This window comes from Triticum aestivum, chromosome 2D, assembly GCF_018294505.1.
Source record: "Triticum aestivum cultivar Chinese Spring chromosome 2D, IWGSC CS RefSeq v2.1, whole genome shotgun sequence".
Classification (NCBI taxonomy): Eukaryota; Viridiplantae; Streptophyta; class Magnoliopsida; order Poales; family Poaceae; genus Triticum; species Triticum aestivum.
In genome coordinates, this window is record NC_057799.1 from 330,397,976 (window position 1) to 330,406,138 (window position 8,163).

The window sequence follows — 8,163 nt, forward strand, 5'->3', positions numbered from 1 at the left end:
ATGTAGTTTGGTGCAGCTAGGATAGACAACTTTGGTACTTTCCAGTTAGCATGAAAAATGTACACCTATATAGAACAGAAGCAACTTTTGCAAATTCAAAGTCGGATAGCAGAAAAGCTGGTTGATAGCCAAATGCATATAGTTAAAATTATATCCTTCAAACTGAAACTAATAACTTTCACACCCAAGGAATGTAACGAAGAAATTTGAACAGAAAATAATAACTTTCACACTGGAGGAATGTTTAACCATCAGTCTTGAAACAAAAGGATTATATCCTTCAAACTGTAGCTAATATGGTACACATCTTGCTAGCAGGAGCAAGATCAAATTTTGAGCTAACATAGAACTATGCTGTAAAATTAATGATGCAATACAAAAAACAAGTGTCAGCTTGGTATCTTTATGCATCTTGCTAGCAAGTTCAGGATCAAACTATAACTCTTGACAGAGATTTTGGAGGAATGATGCTTTGTTAGGAGCAACAACCAAATCAGTACTAAAGGATTTTATAAGCTTATTTCTGTATGCTCGAGATTCGATATCTGAGGTGATTGCTTGTGCTTCACGCTTCCCTAATCCAAATATATTTCTTAGATCATTCAAAGGAATAACCTGCAACTTTAATCACAAAAATATTTATGTTAAGATAATAACGAGTATAAAACCAGTAATATAAATTGTACAAGACCATGTATCATGTATTTAGAGTCTCACAGTCAACCCAACTTATGAACTCTTAAAATAATAGGGCAACTCACAGCTCATGCACCGTTGAAAAACATATGGCAATTTGTGGTGATAGACATGTGTACTATGACAGAAATAAAAAGAGTTGACCAGCCCTAGGAAAGCATTTTATGCAAATATTGCAGGTGCTTGTAAGAAAATGTCGCTAATCTTTACATACTCATTCATTTTAAACATGCAAAACTGCAGCTCCATCAGAGAGGTGATTTAGTAAAGGAAGCTATCAAATATTAAATGCACGCTCTCTCTATCTCTCCATCTCCCTCCCTCCCGGATAACCGTGGATATTCATTTATTTATGTGATCATCAAAAAATCAAAATATTCTAATTTGACTGTATAAGAATAGTGTAGTTCATTTGGATGTAAAAACATTGATGGAAGAAAGGAGTCATACAAAAACAAATTAACGCATCTATGAATAGACCCTGAGTCAATTGTTCAAATACATGAATGATAATCCTGTCCATCACTGACTCGCTGAGAGTTGATGATAGTAGCAAGAAGAGTTCTACACTATTTTTCCACAAAAAGGCAAACATGATGCTCATAATGATTGCAGCAAACACTTTCGACTACGAAGTGATATACACAGGCAAAACCTTTGGCAAGATAGTTATGCATACCAACAAACTATTAGTTGTGTATCATAGAATTAAACCTCGATGGAATAGCCATGTCAAGAAACAATTACCAGGTGTACTAATTTTCCTTAGAATACAGATATGCCCTGCAGTAATGAAGAACAAAGCTGAAATTAGCAATCAGTTAGTGCATCTATAAAAAAAATTAGCTGACTACCTTAATGGTATGAGGTTCAGAATACTGGTCCTGGTCTGTTTATACAAGAAGTGGAAAGAATAGAATAATTAGTAAAAATATTAGCTCTGAAATAACACAATTAGATACGAAGTGCAGATGCAATCATCAATTTTTCACAAGACAATACGCTTGATAACACCATACTGTTGTAACAAATACATGAAAATATTGACTAATTATCAAAAGCGCAGAAGCATTGGCAATATAGATGTATACACTTGGTACGTAACGCCAATATCTAGAAGTGATATTTAGTAGATATAAGATATACCCATGCCACAAATGATGTTACCTCGTGTTGGAAGGTTGTCAAGTAGAATTAGATGGATTCCTTATTTTTTTTATAGAACTCTGCCTCTGTGTGTCACTTTGGTGTGTGCCGACCCCAATCTCATCGTTCATGACCAGGCCACATGCCCTTGCCTACCAGTGGCGGCTCAGTGCCGACGCCACATCCTTGATATTCTCCGGTGGCACAAGCGGGGGAGATAAGAAGAGGATATAATAATGCGTGCAGACAAAGACCGATATGGCCCACTCAACATGGATTAGCTCCTGTACGACATGAACGTTGGGGAGCTCGGCCTGGGCGCTCTCCACTCGCTACTGCAGGCCTTAGTGCCACCGTTATCCACCTGCAACATCCATCCATCAGTGCATCATATGTTTGATTAAATGCCCAAATAGAAACAGGGAAAGAGAATATTAAGGAAGGGTTACTCAATCCAGCTTACGTAGTATTCTCTAACGCTACATGTAGATATAACCTGATAGAAGCTACATGTAGATATAAGAATGTCTTGATGCATAAAAAATTATTATGAAATCTTGGACGGAGATGGCACCTGAGTCGGCGGCGTCCAGGAGAGTAGGACCTGAGTCGGCGGTGTCCAGGAGAGTAGCACCTATGTTCAGAATCAAAAAGGACGCTGTCAAGCCAGCGAGGTCAACAATCGGCGAGGTCGGGGCAGTGGCAATAGCGCCGCTAGAGTCTTCACTCGAAGTAAATGTTCCGAGTGTCTTCAAGGTTGATCCATTGCAAACTTCTTCACCCACGACATGGTCATCCCATGTGTTGATAAATAGGTGTTAGTCACAAACATTATACTCTGGGTGAATAATCAGTGGGTGAATAATCGGTGGTCTCTATAGTAAAGAAAACACAAGTATATAATATAACAACTATCAATTACCGGAGAAATAACTAAACTGTTCTCTCGCTTCAGGCAATAATGAATAGCAAGCAATTAGTAATACTCTCCAAGCTTCAGGCAATGATGGTGCTCACCGGTGAGGCGTTTGGATTTGGTTGTGCTCCAACAATTCCTCCCACGTTGGTCAGATCTGAAGATTGGGGAGCGGCTGGCCTCCCATACGCATGGAGTTCCTCTCCTTGGCATGCTCGTTCATTGTACGGGGGTGGGGGCAGCATGCTCTGTGCTTGGAGGGAGAGGTGTGGCTGCTGAGGCAGGATGTGCCCTGAGCGGAACGGGACGTGCGTGAGTCAAGGCCAGCGAGATGTTGAACCCCATGGCGCCCAACGCCGCCCGCTCAGGCCGCCATCGTCTCCCCCCTGTTCCCAGCCGCCTCCGTGCTCCGTAGCGGCGGCGGCACCACACTATCCCAGCCGCCTCCATGCTCGTGCCCCGTAGCGGCGGCGGCGGTGCCGCCGATTTCACCTTATCCTCTCCAGCTCCTTTTTTTGTTGCAAATCTCCGGCTCCCAAACGAATTGTTTCCTTTTTCTAGAGGAAACCAGACAAAGCGGGGAGAGAAACTTGGGTCTACGAAGGCGGCAGTGCAGGCCGACGATGTGTGCCCGAAGCCCATGCCGCTTACGAACGTCAGAAAGAACAAGAAAAACGAAACGTACTAAATTTTTTTAGCGCACGAACGACGGATAAAAATTCATGTAAATAGTACCACCTCGAATAGCAAAAATAATATAGGTGAAAAAACTGAAAGCATAAATTCACGGGAAGAAGCGTATTGTGACGGTGAACCCACAGAGTCAATCCGTGCTTTATTATTAGGGAAAGATGTACCACAACAGTTTCAGTTTCGTAATCATGGAAAGGATCAGATTCAACCAAAGTAATTAACTCTGGGTCGACAGAGAATTCATAATCCTTATCATCAACAAAGATAGGTGAAGTAGCAAACTGAGGATCACATTTCATTTTAGCATTCAAAGTCCTTTCTTTATACTTGCATAATAACTTTTCTAAATCATCTCTATCCTTACAAGCAAGAATATCATTAATTGTCTCCTCAAACCTTCCGGTATTTTTGGCAATTCATATCTAGGAGGGCTGGTTCTAATAGGTGTCTCAAGATTTTCAGTTTCAAGCTCTTCATCAGTTTCAGCATTCCCAAAAGCTTTAGTTCTAGCAATTTGTTCATCAAGAATTCACCTAGTGGCACATCGTCATCAAGCAAGGTACTATCATCATCATCATAAATATCATTCATAGCAGAAGTAGCATCATCAATAACTTGCGACATATCAGGATTAATAGCATGTGGTGGTGTTGCAAGTTTACTTATAACAGAAGGTGAACTAAAGCAGAGCTAGATGGCAGTTTCTTACCTCCTCTCGTCTTAGAGGGAAAATCTTAGTCTTAGCATCCTTTAGAATATTCATAGTGATAATTTGTACCTCCTCTCGTCTTAGAGGGAAAAATCTTAGTCTTAGCATCCTTTAGATTATTCATAGTGATAATTTGATAATAATCCCAAGTGACTCAACAAATATAGCTATGCTCCCCGGCAACGGCGCCAGAAAAAGGTCTTGATAACCCACAAGTATAGGGAATCGCAACAGTTTTCGAGGGTAGAGTATTCAACCCAAATTTATAGATTCGACCCAAGGGGAGCCAAAGAATATTTGAAAGTATTAGCAGCTGATTTGTCAATTCAACCACACCTGGAGATTAATTATCTGCAGCAAGGTGATTAGTAGCAAAGTAATATGATAGTTTTGATAGTAGTAGCAACAGCAATAATAACGGTAACAGTGATAGCAATAGTTTTGTAACAAGTGCAACAGTAACAGCAGCAGTAGTAACTTAGCAGGAACAATATGTAGGAAAATCATAGGCATTGGATCGGCGATTTGTTGGATGATATTCATCATGTGACAGTTATAACCTAGGGCGATACGGCACTAGCTCCAGTTCATAAATATAATGTAGGTATGTATTCCATAAATAGTCATACGTGCTTATGGAAAGAACTTGCATGACATCTTTTATCCTACCCTCCTGTGGCAGCGGGGTCCTATTTGAAACTAAGGGATATTAAGACCTCCTTTTAATAGAGAACCGGAACAAAGCATTAACACATGGTGAATACATGAACTCCTCAAACTACGGTCATCACCGGGAAGTGTCCCGACTATTGTCACTCCGGGGTTACCTGATCATAACACGTAGTAGGTGACTATAACTTGCAAGATCGGATCTAGAACATAGATATAGTGGTGATAACATAAAAAGTTCAGATCTGAAATCATGGCACCCGGGCCCAAAGTGACAAGCATTAAGCATGGCAAAGTCATAGCAACATCAATCTCAGAACATAATGGATACTAGGGATCAAGCCCTAACAAAACTAAGTCGATTACATGATAAATCTCATCCAACTCCTCACCGACCAACGAGCCTACGAAGAAATTACTCACTCCCGGTGGAGAGCATCATGGAATTGGCGATGGAGAAGGGTTGGTGATGACAAAGATCGAAGATCCCACTCTCTGGATGTAACACCCACGATGCGGCTATATCTCACACGTGTCGAGGCAGGACTTAGAGGCATAACCGCATTGTGGTTTTGTCGCAAGAGGGGTAATCTTCACACAATCCCATGTACTGAATAAGAAAGGGATAAAGAGTTGGCTTACAATCACGACTTCACACAAATAACAAGTTAAACATCCATCATCCAGAGTGCAATCAAGGTCCGACTACGGAACCAAAATAAAAGAAGACAACCCCAAATGCTAGAACCCCGATCGTCCCAACTGGGCTCCACTACTGATCATCAGAAAACAAAACATAATAACGACCAAGGTCCTCGTTGAACTCCCACTTGATTTCGGTTGCGTCACCTGCACTAGACTCATCGGCACCTGCAACTGTTTTGGTAGTATGTGTGAGTCACGAGGACTCAGCAATCTCAAAACCCGCGAGATCAAGACTATTTAAGCTTATGGGTAGGATAAGGTAATGAGGTGGAGCTGCAGCAAGCACTAAGCAAATATGGTGGCTAACATACGCAAATAAGAGCGAGAAGAGAAGCAACGCAACGGTCGAGAAGCTAGAAGTGATCAAGAAGTGATCCTGGAACTACTTACGCACAACCATAACACAAGAACCGTGTTCACTTCCCGGACTCCACCGAAAAGAGACCATCACGGCTACACACGCGGTTGATGCATTTTAATTAAGTCAAGTGTCAAGTTCTCTACAACCGGACATTAACAAATTCCCATTTGCCACATAACCGTGGGTACGGCTTTCGAAAGATTATACCCTGCAGGGGTGTCCCAACTTAGCCCATCACAAGCTCTCACGATCAACGAAGGATATTCCTTCTCCCGGGAAGACCCGATCAGTCTCGGAATTCCGGTTACAAGACATTTTGACAATGGTAAAACAAGACCAGCAAGACCACCCGAATGTGCCGACAAATCCCGATAGGAGCTGCACATATCTCGTTCCCAGGGCACACCGGATGAGACATCCTATGAGTAAAACCAGACCTCAAGTTTCCCCGAGGTGGCCCCGCAGTATACTTGGTTTGGACCAACACTTAGAGAAGCACTGGCCCGAGGGGGTTAAAATAAAGATGACCCTCGGGTTGGCCGACCCAAGGGGAGGGTAATAGGTTGGTAGGCAAATGTAAAACCAAGGTTGGGCCTTGCTGGAGAAGTTTTATTCAAAGCGAACTGTCAAGGGGGTCCCATAACCCCAACCACGTAAGGAACGCAAAATCAAGGAACATAACACCGGTATGACGAAAACTAAGGCGGCAAGAGTGGAACAAAACACCAGGCATAAGGCCGAGCCTTCCACCCTTTACCAAGTATATAGATGCATTAATTAAATAAGAGATATTGTGATATCCCAAAATATCCATGTTCCAACATGGAACCAACTTCATCTTCACCTGCAACTAGCAACGCTATAAGAAGGGCTGAGCAAAAATGGTAACTTAGCCAAACAACGGTTTGCTAGGAAGGTGGGTTAGAGGCTTGACATGGCAATATGGGAGGCATGATAAACAAGTGGTAGGTAGCGTGACCTAGCGATAGAACGAACAACTAGCAAGCAAAGATAGAAGTGATATCGAGGGTAATGGTCATCTTGCCTGAAATCCCGCTAGGAAGAAGAACGAGTCCATGAAGAAGACAAATGGACGTAGTCGAACGAATCCTCATAACTCCGGAAGGAAACCGAAGCTAACGAGAGAAGCAAACCGGAAAGAAGCAAACAACATGGTAAACACACAAGCATAAACATGGCATGATGCACAAACAAGTATGATGCATGTTCGGTTTAAAAGCATGGCAAAGTGCAACAAACAATACTACAAGTTACGTGGAGCTCAATATGCACCAAGTTGCATATTGATGAAACACCACATTCAAGTTATTTAGTTTGCTCTCGTTTATGTTCCCAACAATATTAAATGTAATTAAACATGGCAAGGGGTGAAGCATAATAAAACTACCTATCTAGGCAAGTTTAAATGAGGCCGGAACAACAAACAACAATTCCGGAAAATCCTCATATGCATATTTCGAATTTGGTACTGTTTTGCCCTAAACCATATTTTAGAGTTATTAAACATGCAAAGTAATGCCACCATGTTAAACTATGCATTTTTCTACCCCATTTACATATAAAGTTTATTAAATTCGAGCTACGGTTAATTAGTTATGAAATAAATCATTTTAACATGGCATTTGAGCAAAATAATAGCAAACAGCAAGTTACACATTTCAAACATGGATGAAAGTAGCATATTATGAAAGTAGACAGAAATCTAAGCATTTTTCATATATGAAGTTTTACATATGATGCATAGTTCATGAGTTATTATATGCATGAAGAACAGGGAGTTTTCTGTAAAACTGTAAATCCTGGATAATTAGCAAATTTGCAGAACCTAAAAAAAACTATACGGGCCGAAACTGGAGGTGCTGGGGGAGCTCACCCATGGGCTCGGCCCAGGAGTTGCAGGGGAGGCCGCTGGGCCTGGCGCGGCTGTGACCCAGCCGACGCTCGCGGTCAAAGGGGACTGGATCGAGCAAGGGAGCTGGGGCTGTGCATGTGCTCACACGCACACGCGCGTGCAGGAGGCGTGCGGTGCTGCAGCTGTTCGAGCCGAAGCAGGGGCGCGGTTCAGGCGAAGCGGAGGCAGCAGCGGTGGGGCTTGGAACTTCAGCGGGCAGGCGAGGCGGAGGCCGCCGGGAACAGAGCAGAATGGCGCGGCGTTGGATGGATCCGGCGAGGAGTTGCCGGGTCCGGCGATGGACGACGAGCTTGGGGCTGCGGGCGCCATGGCCGATGGGAGAATCCCCTGTGAGA

General features: G+C 42.6%; 1 long non-coding RNA gene across 4 annotated transcripts; it reads right to left on the bottom strand.

Annotated features, from left to right (window-relative positions):
- Positions 1-213: 213 nt before the first annotated feature.
- LOC123053009 (uncharacterized) lies at positions 214-3,401 on the bottom strand. Of its 4 annotated transcripts, XR_006425260.1 has the most exons (6): positions 2,860-3,399; positions 2,417-2,617; positions 1,864-2,206; positions 1,551-1,585; positions 1,444-1,479; positions 214-621 (listed from the first exon to the last, which is right to left on the bottom strand). It is a non-coding gene; the product is annotated as an uncharacterized lncRNA (long non-coding RNA). The 4 variants fall into 4 exon arrangements; XR_006425259.1 differs by having other exon boundaries at positions 214-1,479; XR_006425261.1 differs by having other exon boundaries at positions 214-2,206; positions 2,417-2,680; positions 2,860-3,401.
- Positions 3,402-8,163: the final 4,762 nt, after the last annotated feature.